This window comes from Tetrao urogallus, assembly GCF_951394365.1.
Source record: "Tetrao urogallus genome assembly, chromosome: 1".
Classification (NCBI taxonomy): domain Eukaryota; kingdom Metazoa; phylum Chordata; class Aves; order Galliformes; family Phasianidae; genus Tetrao; species Tetrao urogallus.
The window spans coordinates 117,847,686-117,859,396 of record NC_136813.1 but is presented as its reverse complement, the minus strand read 5'-3'; the positions used below and the strand labels follow the sequence as shown (position 1 = coordinate 117,859,396).

At 43.5% G+C, this 11,711-nt stretch overlaps 1 pseudogene across 1 annotated transcript; it reads right to left on the bottom strand.

The window, feature by feature from the left end:
• Nucleotides 1–3,983: 3,983 nt before the first annotated feature.
• Nucleotides 3,984–6,648, bottom strand: LOC306958712 (protein FAM217B-like; annotated as a pseudogene). Its single transcript has 2 exons — nucleotides 6,583–6,648; nucleotides 3,984–5,432 (listed from the first exon to the last, which is right to left on the bottom strand). The product of its transcript is annotated as a protein FAM217B-like (transcript).
• Nucleotides 6,649–11,711: the final 5,063 nt, after the last annotated feature.

Below are 11,711 nucleotides of genomic sequence, written 5' to 3'. Positions count from 1 at the left end.
GCATTCATAGCTCATTCACACTTACTGGGAGCCAGCAACCTAAGAACAAAATACCTGTATGCAAAGAGCAACCCTCAGTACTCTGCCTTGTAAGCTGTCACCTGTCCTGTACAAATCACCACGCAACCTCCCCACTCTCCCTGTTCTGTGAGACACCCCTTGTTCCCTGAAGGATATCCCAACAGACACTACAGGTGTCTTTCCACCAGAAAGGACAAATTGACAAAACTGCTTGACAATACAACAGCCTTTGGGAGCAAACCCCTAGGACCCCAGTGCAATAGACGTGATCAAACCAACTGGAAACCAGGAATTTTTCTTATGCTACCTCCGCTTTTCTCTTAGATCTGGTGTTCCAAATAAATCCTTCCTGGTTTTTTCTCATTTGACTACTTGTGGCATATCCAGGAAACACTCACAGGTGTTTTTCACTTGTAGTTTTAAAGGAGCCAGCAGCTGCTTGTTCTCTCTATGTCTGTTTATTCCTTTTCTCATCACTCTCAGATGCTTTGAAGTAGAAGTGGCCCTCATTATTTGTTGGTTTGCTTTTTTCACAGGCATTGAATTACTGAGCTACTAATGCTGTTTAGCACCGTGATGAGATGATAATCAATAAAGAAATAAATAAGAAAAAGAATACAGATGGATTTTGCCTGATATTGTTATGATATGTTCTAAGTGTATATTGCAAAGGCAGAGACAAGCTGGAATATAGAAACTAGTTCTCAATGTCAAGTCACTAGTAAGGCTGGTTTGGAAAGACTGATAATGTCAAAAAGACTATTCACTGTCACTAGCACAAGACTCAAAACAGTAGTGTTTCCTATGTCTAAGGAACTTATTCTTCCTTTTTCTCTCACCTAATTTCAGATTAAATTAAGCCATGTGGAGCAGAACAAAGGGCAGTATGGGTTTCAAAAGGTAGCATAGGTAACTGTTCCTCTGGAACTTCACGTGATTCGTTGCTTAGGCGATTTCCTTGCCTAGTGGGAGATGTGGACTCAAATCTTCTGAAACATTTTAACCTTGTGTAGCTAAGCTCTAGGAAGCAATGAGTTATCCAGCAAGTCTGTGCCAGGACCCTCTGGGCTTGTCTATCTGCCTCTCCATTCTCATGGTGAATGTAGTTTTTGCTCTGTTGCTACTATTTAGGGAAAAAAGCAATCACTAAACAACAAAATGGCAGATAATGGGGAGCTGCAATCAAGTAATCAAAAAACAAAACCTTTAATGTTGATTGCTATTTGATATAACTGTGCCTTAGATATTAGGCCACAGAAAATCCATGGCATAATTTCCACCATTGGCTAAGTGGGGTTGCAGCAGCAGCAAATATACAGTATTTGACTGGCAGATTTTGTGGATGAAGTTCAGAAAGGTACCACAATTATTCTGTGACATCTGGCCTGGATCCTTTCCCATTTTAAAGATTTTGTTTCCTTCCATCATTTCTGTCTCTGCCACATAACTAAATCTAGGCATTTACTCCCAGTAACCAACTTCCTCTTCTCCTCCAGGTTCTCCACAATCAGAGAACAGCCTTTAAAAAATGTTGGTAATTTTGTATTCTGTGGTGCAGTCCTGGAAAGCAATGACTCCAAAAGCTTGGTGTGCAAAGATATCTTTGATGTTTCTTAAAAGAGGAGATTATTTTGATTTAGGATTCAAAACAGTAACATTTTACACTGCTGCCTAGAAGAGTGAAATCTGCCCAAGTCCACAAAAGAATACTGTTTAGTTTAACCTTAGTAGTGAATGCTCTGCATTTGTAATTTTTTTTTCTCAAGAACCCTCTCCAATTAAGCAAGATAAGAATTAAAGAAGATTTCATTCACCTTCACAATCTGTAAAAAATTACTTTAATTTGGAAGAGGTGGTCATTTTATTATAATTATGCAATTATACTGTAAGAGCTCATAAAAATTATGAATTATTTCTTTAAAAATGTATATTGTACTGCAGAAGGAACGGGAAAATAAACACAATGGTTTATTAAAATTAATTGCACCCCAACTCATGCAAGGCTGTTTGAATATCTAGGTGTTTTAAGAGCTTTGGTAGCTCTGCAGTAATATACGGACCAGTCATTTAGTAAAGCTGGGCCTTGTAAATCTCCTTCAGAAGTGAAGGGCTTCTGTCACCTTTTTGGGGTGAGAAATACTATGCGCTCTCATCTGTACATTGAAACTCGAACAACATTATTATCCTGAAAAAAAAAAAAAATAAAGCTCTTGGAACACATCCAGACCAGTGGGCTTGGGCTGCAGAATGGCTCCAGAATGTGAGTAAAGAGCTATGCGTGCCAAGATTTCCTACAAAAGCACTTAGATATAAGCTTCAGATGTAAGCTCGAGAGATGAGCTTCGGATGTAAACTGCAGGAACATCCCAAAAGACAAAGTTGGTCTCAATCACTGTTTACCTTTGGATGTGAAAAGTAATGTAAAAGTGCTAGTAAACACTGATTGTCTATTTTCCTGCATTTCTTTTCCTTACGATGCAAATAAACTGCCCGTTGGCGTGAACAAAGCAAACGTGCAGTTACACGTGTGCGCACCACCACACAGCACGGCACGGGCAGAGCCGAGGGTTGTCTACTTCGGAGCGACAGGTCTCTGGCACCTTCCGTACCGCATCAGGTTCAGGTAGCGGGGAACAACGCGCAGCAGAAGGCTGGAAGGAGGTTTTCCGTGCAATGTGGAAGACGACCCCATTTCCCTGGTGCGGAAAAAGGAGCGGGTGACGGTCTCCTTCCCCACATCAGCGTCCCGCCGCGCACTTCCGAACTCGGGGTACCCGCGGAGCGCCAGGAGCCGTGCGGCGCAAGGACAGCTAGCCGGCTCATCGCTGCTCCGCTCGGCCCCGCCGCCAAACTCTCGGCGCCCAGCTCGCCGCTCGCTGTGCGCGGCGCCCGGCCCGGCACGGCCGGCACTCTCCGTGCCGCGGAGCGGGGTGCTCCCGGGCGGATCCCCGCCGCCCGCCCCGCCTGCGCGGCCCGTGAGAGCGGGCCTGGGTGCCGGAGGCGGCGGGGAGGGCTGGAACGGGGCCCTGGCCGGGGGTTTCTCTCCCCCCGCACCTCCTCCCCTCTCGCCGCCGGTTCCCGTGAGGCTGCGAGTGCCGCCGCGGCAGCTGGGGGGCCGGCGGGGGATGGTGCCGCCGCCCTGCCCAGCGCCGGAGTAAGGGCAAGAGCTGGTGGCGGCAGGAGCAGCCCCGGCGGCGGGACGAGGTGAGAGCGGAGCGGGGCAGGAGGGTGCCGGGGGACAGCGGGGCTGCCGGGGCAGCCCGCCCTGCCTGGGGGCCGGGGGCGCACGGGGAAGGGTCGGGACGCAGCTAAGGAGGCTGCAAGCGGCGGGGCTCCGCGCCCGGGCCGGGTTTGGCTTAGGGGTGCGGGGTGGGGGCGGTGGGGAGCGAGGGGCTTTCGAGCTGAGCTCGGCCGTGCCAGAGGCAGACGGAACTGCATAGAGGGGCCCCAACGCCTCCCCTCCCCAAATCTGGGACAGGGTGGCTTCTGATACATCTAGGATCAGGCGAAGAGAGAAGTTCCCATAGAGCTCAGAGGTGTTTTCTCTGGCTGAAGTTATCTAGAAATAATACTGAGGTGAAGAACAGCAATTCATAAGAAAACTGGAAAGAGCAACAGGTTGCTTTGCTGAAATCACACGTGCTGGGAAAATGTCACCTCCAGGGGACCCGATAGAAATCAGCTTACAGCAGTACCGATTTGTAGGGCTTGCTTGGGGACCACTTAACACTCCACAAAACAGATGTTACTGTACGGCTGAAGAGATTTTCCTAAAACTAGCAAATCATTCCCAAACACCTTCATTGTGACTTTTGTGGATACAGGATATGACCATAGAATCATAGAACCATGAATCAAGAATGTATTTTCTCAGGATCTAACTATGAAGATTACATGACCCTTTTACATTGGCCAAATGCTTTCTAGCAGTCAAGAAACACCAACGTTTACCAATCAACTCTTCACTTAAATTTCCGTGATGTTTGTTTTGTGCCATTTGTTTTTATTTTCTGTCCCCTTCTGTTTTTTCAGAAGGAACATAATTGTTGGAATTGCCATTTTTCTTTGTGTTTGTACATGCATATGTTTTTAAGCCTTTGATGGGAGCAGCTGAACCATAAAACGCTGGCACTTGCTGGGGGGGTCTGATATTACCAACACTTTCAATTTTAGAATTGTTCTCAGAGGGCTGCATGTTGAGAAGCTGTTACTTTGCAGTTGTTTTTTTTTCCCAGTTCATTTCTTACTTCAGCAGATTGTCTCTGAGAAGACATTGCATGTCCCATTCTCTCAGACAGTTTCAAGTGACCTGGATGTGAATAAAACGGTCGACTTTCTTCCCAGTATGGATTTACCCTGTGATGTGAATAGCATGTGAGGAGTTTTGTAACACTTTCCTGGGGAACTGTTTGTTTGTTAGGCAAAGGGCTAAGCAATACTTTGCATTTGCCAGGGTTTTTTAGGGTACGTGTGGAGCTGAGAGTAGTCTGGCTTTGGCTTCCTTAGCTTTCTCATTCTGTACAGTCTGCATCTGCAGTCACTCCAGCTGCAAAAGGTGATCACTGTATTTCTCAAGAAATCCAGTTGGCTTTGGTCAAAGTTCAAATCTGCCTTCCTCATTAACAAAGATGGCCAGTTGCTTCAAAAGAGTTAAAAGGGGGTGGCAGGAAGTCTGGGTAGCAATATTCTGACTCTTTAAAGCCTGTATCAGGCGCAGGTTCCAAACAAACTGGATCAATTTCTTCAGCTTTGAGTATGAGCTCTGGTGGCGTGCAGGGAGATGGAGAAATGGGAATCCTTTCTGAATCAGAGAGATCACTGGCACTATCATCTTCAGCATCTTCTTTAACAATTTGTAATTGACTCAAAATCAAGAAACATTTCATTCACAGATGCTTCTTGCCATTTAGAGGAGCACGGACCAGCTTCAGCAACATGTTCTTCGTGATTCTTTTCCAACTGTTTTTTTTTTTTTTTAACTGCAATAAAAATGTTGCACTGGGACTTCTTTAACCTGTAGGGCTAAAGAAGAGGGTGCTGCCTTTTGTGGCAGCCAGGATCCTGTGCAGTATTCACTCTGCCTTGTTTCTGGGAGACTCCTCTTTACCCTTGTACTCTGGGGATTGATGTGCAAACACTCATGATCTGTTTTGACTGAGTACTGTCATTTTGTTGGTTTCTTCCCTTCTTAAAAACACTTGGTTGGTTATCATCTTGAGTGTCACGGGAAGTCTTCTCATTGGTAGTTGGTACATTTTTGCATAATATACCAATTGCATAATGTAATTTCCAGGAGATTTCACATGAGAAACTGATTTCTTTACTCCTTTGGTACTTGGGAGGCTTTTTCCATTACTGTAATTTACCGTTCCTTTGCGGTTTTCATTGATTTGTCTTTCCTTTTTCTGTGTCTTTCAGTGCACAGAACCGAATGATCTTTAGAATTTCTCTGATACATGCAATTGTTTGAAAGTGTTTCCATTTTTATTGATGTTTTTCCTACTATAAGTGCAGATCTCCTGCTCACTATTAGATTCTGCCTTTCCAAAGCATCTCTGCGTTCTTCCTCTGTGCAGTGCAGACTAGAATTGCCCCTGCTGGGCAGCCCAGACTGGGCTCAGAGGAGCAGGGGTCCCCCACCATGGTCACTCATAGCTGTGAAGGAGGAGGGCTCTGTGTCTGCATCCTTCCCTGGTTTCCCCTTTGGGCCTTGGCTCCATCACAGGCAGCGCCTCCTACTCCAGTTTCACCAACTGGTGTACACGTACAGAAGATATGCTGGGAGAGGCGAGGTCAGGGGAATATTAGTGAGGCGTTGCTAAGGCCAATTCCCAGGCAGGGTAGTGCCCCTGTGAGCGTTTATGCTAATAGTGGAAGTCACAGCCCTTAACTCCTGTTCTTGATATAGGGTGGGGCTGAGCAGCTGTGGATTCCTTTCCTTTTCAGTCCTACCTTTCTTGCCTCACCACTCTGCAGAACTGAGCTCTCATTTCAACAAGAAATGCAAGTTTTAGCCCTGGAGATGGGATTCAGCTCAGTTCCCAGTGAATTCACTGGGGTTTGGTCACTGACCTCAGTGTTATGATGTCCAGATCCATGCATTTCTTCTGGCTGTGTGAGGAGAAATCATTTGGATCATATTCTTATTAAGAATATTTTGGCCAAGGTTTATTGAGTAATGATGTAGGGATCTGATGGCTATTCAGATGGAACATTTGGATTCACCTACATATTTACCTAACTCTGTGCCTGTGTGTGTCCTATCTCATCATACCAAACTGTCTCAGCCATAATTTCTCAGAGGTCATTGGTGAAATGGGTAGCATCCAGACAAAAAATTGACGTTGTTCTCAAAACAGCAGTAGAACAATAATGATGGAGAAGGTTGCACAGTTAGTTCCCTTGCCAAACTTCAAGACTGAATGGAAGATCCCAGGTTAGTCCACCGTTCTCAAAAAGCAGTGCTTCCTTGACATTACATTAGCTTGTCATTTTATTACCTTATTAAGTATATTTATTATTTTTTTATTATTATTATTAAGTATATTTATTATTTATTACCTTATAAAGTATATGAAGAAATATCAACTGAGACAATAGGAGCTTGGCAGTAAGCTCCCACTGCATCTGCGTCTGTTCCGGTGGTTGCAAACAACCTCTTCTGCATAAGTTGATAGGCTTTCTCAGTCACTTATTAACTGAAAGAGTGAGGAATGTGTTACCTGCATTCATTTGTGCCAAGGATTGTAGGAGCATTACTGACACTCAGGTGGACTGAGGAGGCCACTGGCAGAGTGGTAGCTCAGAGAGGTATCGAAAACGTTCTTTTGAGGTATTAGGGCTACTTCCACTTGACTGCAGGTTTTATTCAGCTGAGAAAGTCAGGGCAACTGAACTGCTCAGCTCACAGAACATGGGAGGTTGTAATCTCCTCATGCTTATGAGGAACGCAAATGAGTGCAGTACAGTCCACTGACTTCATACTAAAGATGATTCCAGAATATGGTCTGGTCTTGGACATACCTCAGGCAAAGCATTTCCTTTTAGTTTTCCTGTTTTGAGAGCAGGATTAAGGACAGCATCTCAAACAGTCTTACTGGACATGTCTCATTTAGAAAAAGTATTTTTAAAGCATCCTGGAATTTCCATACCAAAGCCGGGAAATTGTTTTAAAGCTTAATTGCTATATAGAAACATGAAAGCAAAGACATTATGAAGTTTCTTATCCTTTTGCCCACCATTTTCAGTGGGTTTCAATTGACTGCAGTGGTACATAGCATTAGGCAGCTGCTTCTCTATTTTGCAATCTTACAACTCGATCCCGTGTATCTGAACTGGTTTTACACATCTAAATCCAGTTTGGAACTGGAGGGAAAATCTCCTGCTAATTAAGGTGGCACTTTCTAATCACCTGTATTTACCCTGGGGGCATTGGCATTGACATATTAGCCTACCCTGCACACAGTGTATTGCACTACTGCTGAATAGTTCAGTGAACAACATCCTGAGCACATGGGTAAATGTTTGATGTGGGACAGCATCTAGTAAGTTCCTGGGTTCTTAGGTTTGCTTTTTAACAAACGCATGGTTGGGACAGGGGAAATACTAGATGTAGATCTGCAGTATTCTCCTGTGCAGAGAGTTAGGACCGTTGTGCTGTGTCTGGAGGTGGGTTTGAACCACTGCTCTCCAAAACTTCTCAGAGTGCAGGTACTTGTGGTTATGGTAGCACTTTGCAAGCTAGCAACAACCATTCCAACGCCCAAGATTGGACTGGGAATGGGAATTTGTGGTGATAGCTATAAAGAGAAGAAAAAGAAGCCAGAATAAAAAAGGAAGAATGGGGAAGGAAAAAGAAATAGGAGCAAAAGTGGCAGCAATTCTAGCAAAAGAAACACTTTCCAGTGACCAGTTCTGAATGTGATATAAAAAATAACAACTGAAAGTTTTATTTTACTACACAGAGCCCAGATTCTTCCTTTGATCTCTGTACAAGCTTCCTTTTGGAATCTGTGGGAGATCAGTGGAAGGAGGGGACTGTGTAGTCTTGAACTTATTCTGCAGGCTGTAGACAGTCATGGAACAGAATTTGGTCTTCCTCACAGCTATGAGCCCACTAGGAAGGAATACTGATAGTCCTGAGATAGATGCTAAAAATCAATCTGCTAAGAAGCATCTCACCACCAAAACAATAGATAAGTTATCTCAACACACTGCTCATTGTCATCTGTTGAAGTTAGCTCATTATCTCTGGTTACTGTCTGCAGGAATTCCTTTATAAGCATGATTTGTATAATAGTGCACGCAAATTGATAACTTCTGAGACTGTTCTGAGTAGTCAGCATCTGGAAACAGTTATTTCAGCTTAATACAGCAGTAGCGCATTAAGTAGCCTGTAGTGAGTAATAATAAATTCTCTACAATGCTTCCTTAAATTACAGTATGTGTGAATTTTAGTATGTTATTAATTCAGATTATTAATAAACATTCCTGATGATTCTTACTACTTGAAAATAGCAATATATGACAATTAAGAGATAGTTAACGGATGCATCAGCTGCACTCTGAGCAATCCAAATATACAACAATTCATAGAACTTGACCACTGATTTCAATGTGTGTCATGAACAATTGGAAAAAAAAAAAAAAAAAAAAAAGTTTATTTCGAACAAAAGAGAAGAAACTGTCACAGAATCACAGAATGGCCTGGGTTGGAAGGGACCTCAAGGATCGTGAATCTCCAACCATACCCCCGCCACCACACGCAGGGCCACCAACCTTCACATTTAATACCAGACCAGGCTGCCCAGGGCCCCTCCCAAACTGACCTTGAGCACCTCCAGGGACGGGGCATCTGCAACCTCTCTGGGCAGCCTGTTCCAGCACCTCACCACTTTCATAGTAAAGAACACCCTGACATCCTGCCTAAATCTTCCTTCCTTCAACTTAAAACCATTTCCCCTTGTCCTACTGTTATCTACCCTCTTCTACAGAAGGTTTGCTCTAACTTGAAAGAGCCTGACACCTGACACTTCTGTTTCTTCATTGTGTCATACTTAGGCACTTGATATTTTGAGTTAAAATCCTGGGAAATAAGGTGCTTTAGGTTCCTTTATATATAACTTACAAGAAATATTCAAGAGCAACCCAAAGCAAAGTCTAACATTAAACTGTCACAGTCAATCACTCCTGCTGTAGGAAAGCTCTCTCTTTCTGCCTTCAGTCTGCAATTCCCTCCAGCACCATAATGATTCTCAGAGCAGCATGCTGGGTTCTGCAAGCAGCAGGGCTGCTGACTTGTTGCTGTCATCAGTAACTTGTCTTAGAAGAGCATGTCAGAAACCAAAATACTTATCTTAATATGCTCTGTAAATAGGAAGGAGAACTGCTCCTTCCTATAAAGTGCTGAATCCCAGGCAGATTAGGAATAGGAGATGGAAGATATTTTGTCTGTTAATTTCCTGTCATCATTTCCTCAAGGCAGACAAACAGCTCTGCAGTCCTTTTCTGCAAGAAGTACCACATAATGTGAGTTTTCTGCTTTCTGTTCTCTGTGATTTGTTTTCATCTTGTAGCATTGCTTGAAAAGGAGATGTTCATTCCCCATTTCTGGTTTTCCATCCTTTGACTCACCAGTGCCCTGGCACCATTCATTAAGCATTTGTTTTTCATGAGGTTGATTTGTTTAAGAACTGGCTGCGCTAAAAAGCACACAGAAGACAAACTGTTGGAGGCATTTCATGTCATGGAGATTTCTCTTCCAGCCCCATTGCTCCTAGTTCCTCTGGTATCAACTGGATGCATCAGCAGGGGATAAAGACAGCAGGAACTGAATTAGGGAATGTGCAACAGATCTGTGCCTCTTATACTGAATTTTTGTTCAGCAAATTCAGGAGATCTCCAGGAGCATCCACTCATGGCTGTGTTCACATGATCCACTGAAAAAAATCTCCACAGAGGTACTGCAGAAAAATAGCTGTAGTGGTGATGGTGTTCACCAGTGAAGTTACAGATTAAGGATCAAGGTAGCAGATGTGTTGTTCACTCAGCCTTGCTCACTCATTCATCTTAGAGATGATCTAGAGCTTGTGGACAGTTTCTTCAGCACCCCTCCCTCTTCCCTTGAATTTTCAGGATCCTTCAAAATACGCAGTGTCATTTCAGGTGCACAGCAGTCCACTGTCTAGCTCACAGCTGCTGTGCCCCAGAAGGGCAAGGATCCTCTGTAGATCACATGTGACATCTGCCAGCTGGTGCATGTCTCTCTGATGCTCTAACAGGACACTGTGCTGGCAGCTGTATGTGTCTGAGTGAGTGAGTCTTTTAGCTGTTGATGCTTGTGGCGGGGATTGCCTTCTTATTCCCATTTTTTTTCAAGGTGACCTGTTTAGATGCATGTATTTTAAAATTTTTTGAACATAATTGGTATTTTTTAGGAACTTCTGATTTGTTCACATTTTACATTTTACATTTAGACTTTGAGGAGAAATTTGACTAATCTATACCTCGTCTACACCAAGCAGTGGCCTCTCCACCATGCACTATGGCAGCTGTTCAGATGTCATTATTTTTACACAAAATACTTTGAAAGTATTTTGAAGAGTGGAAGAAGATTCTTCTAGGAGACTTTGTATCCGAAAGACAGGAATTTGATCAAAGAACAACTAATCTACATTTCATTTGGGTCCCACAAATACTGTGTGTGTTTCTGCATAGTCAAATAGAATCAAAGAATCATAGAATCATAGAATGGCCTGGGTTGATAAGGACCACAATTATCATCTAGTTTCAACCCCCCTGCTGTGAACAGTGTCAGCCCTAGCCAGCCACTAAATCACGCTGCCCCAGAACCACATCCAGCCTGGCCTTGAATGCCACCAGGAATGGAGCATCCACAACGTCTCTGGGCAACCTGTTCCAGTGTGTCACCACCCTCTGTGTGAAAAACTTCCTCCTAGTATCTAATATATTTTGCAAGCCGGACATATTCCACAAATGATAGAATGTCAAAAACTGCTGACGAGTTTCCTCCATTCAGTAGCCTTCAGTTTAGGAAGAAGCTGCAGATTTATAAACCGAACTGTAATCCTAAATCTTCTGCTGTATTTATGATTTCAGCCAACCTGCCTACAGTCTTTATCTTACTGTAGGGAGACAACCATAATTCTTCTGTTTCATGAATCAGAGATTGGAGGGGCCAGATCTGGTTAATGAATGACACAGTATAGAATTGGTTTCTAATCAACAGAAATAGTTTCCACCTCTGTGTCCTTTAAATACATTCAGTATGATACTCTAAGGTCTAAAGCATTGTAATAAGCACATAAACATCAATAGCAACAGTAGTGTGTTAATGTATAGATAAAGGCACAAATTCTTGATATTATTTGGATTTATGTCCTTAATGAACACACCACTATCAGATTATGCTTCTTTTACTTCCTAAGATAGTATCAGGTTGAGTGATTGTACCAGCTAGCTGAGGTAAACTGCAGCTTCCATATTTGCACATGTAATATTTGCACATTTAATGGTCCCTGTTGAGTCATGTCCATTATCACAGACATTTGCATACCTAAGCCCCTGGAAACAGCCATCAAGCAGAAAGCTCTGCTTAATCTTAAGGAGAAGTCTTTGCCCTTCCTCCTCCACAGTTAGATCAGAGATCATACTTTGATTATATTGCCTGG